This window comes from Triticum urartu, chromosome 2A (assembly GCF_056163025.1).
Source record: "Triticum urartu cultivar PI428250 chromosome 2A, HENAU_Tu73, whole genome shotgun sequence".
Taxonomy (NCBI): Eukaryota; Viridiplantae; Streptophyta; class Magnoliopsida; order Poales; family Poaceae; genus Triticum; species Triticum urartu.
In genome coordinates, this window is record NC_141874.1 from 25,778,409 (window position 1) to 25,780,400 (window position 1,992).

Consider the following 1,992-nt stretch of genomic DNA (forward strand, 5'->3'; position numbering starts at 1 on the left):
TATGGGATCTAGTTTTGAAGATCTCAACGAGAGTAATCCAACGGTGAAAACGGTTCAAGATTTGGACGCATGGTTCAAAAAATAAAATCCTTTGAATAAACAAATCTACGAAAAAAGAAAAAACTTACATGTTGCGACAAATGATGCACTGTGCTTCCCTTGTCGTAACCTCGGAAGGTGGAAGTTATCTTTTGAAGGAGTATTCTTTAATTAGTGATTTCGGCATAAATAGGCTTGGCTCAGTCACGAAATGGGTCGATATTTCCAACGTAGCTCGGCTTATTTCTTGTTGGGCCAAGCTACAATGGGCCGAGTTGGAGCAAATTTGGGCCAATCAAAGGCCCACTCCGAGTGCCCAGCCCTATCCGCCACACCGACTTTGCCTTGTTTTTCTTCAAACTCGACTTTGACACATGCGACAACAGTGATGCCGCAAATAATGCTGCATCGCGGTCATTCTGACCGTAGGATAGGTTCCGTTCTCCCTCCTATTGGTTGTGTGATTGCTATTTGTGCGAGTTTCCTAGATCGTATGCTGCTAGTTCTCTATATATACTAATAGAATGCACGTGTGTTGCCACGGGTTTTTAAAATATTTGCTGGAGTTATATAATCATAATGTATATTAAATTTCACATGTAGAGAAAAGATAGCACAAACACGATCAGGTAATAATTGAAGTACACTTTACTTGCAATGTAAATTGATAACAAAAAGGCAATTTGAAGATGTATACATATAGACTGATTATCCAACTAAAAATCTGTTACAAATTAAGATGTACTTGATGTGCTTAAGAAATTCTCGCACAATATCATAAATGTTGTTTTTAGCTTCGTTCGCATAATATTTGAGCAAGTATAATAAAAGCTTCTCCCTTAACTCATACCCATTCTGCACAAGCAATACATGTCGTTAGCACAAATACTTCACGTCAAAGGTCTTAAAGTATGTAATGGAGAATACTCACCATACAAACCAGATGAATCAATTCTTTACCGTCCCACCGAAGCATAAAATTAAAAACTAAATAGCCGGACACATCCCTGCCATTTCCCAAATTAATTTTATCTTGAATATAGTGATAACAAAAACAATTTCTTGTATTTTCAATTTTATGATAATATAATATATAAATTTACGAGTCTATGCTCGTTGAAATACCAATCGGAAATAAACGTTACCATCTAGATACATCTGAATGCCTGTGTGTTGCCATGGCACAAAAAATTTAATACATTGATAAAAGAAGCATTTTAATTCACAACATGTCGCTTGCGGCTTATGATTTCTTTGCGACAAATATTCATGACTGTATTCAAATTTGAGGTGGACATATTTACCATGACTAAATCGGGGGAGCTCATGCCTTCTACTCCGCGATGACGACAAAGACGACAATTGACTTGCCTTCATTTTGCCATGCACTCTAGGATACACTAATGAGGTCTTTTCTCCACCCAACTCGGAAAATAAATACTACTCTCTCTATCACAATTTACCTAGCGCACACGCGACACAAATTTCAAATTTTAAATGTACTCATGCACTTTGATCAACACATTGTCGCTTACTTGTCACAAAATTTAACGTAAAATTCATATTACAAAAAACTCCAATGGTATAATTTTATGATACATAACACATATTATTATCGATTAAGTTTGGTGTCAAAGTTAAATCAGAGAGAGAGAGAGAGAGAGAGAGTATACACACTACTTTTCTTACAAATTTTAATCTATGAAAACATCTTCTCTTCCCCCTTGCAATCCATCTCCTCGGCTTTGCAACAAGTTTTTTTTTTTGCAATAAAAGCCACACTTTAATATGAAAATGAGACATACAACATTTGGTAATATCCACACATTCAACAATGGAATTGAATGGCGCTAACTCTGTTGTGCACTACAACAGGCTCTGCCTTTGCCATATGTGACGCTTCCAGCAACATCACAACAAATGGTCTGTTAGCTAACAATCATAGAAACATCT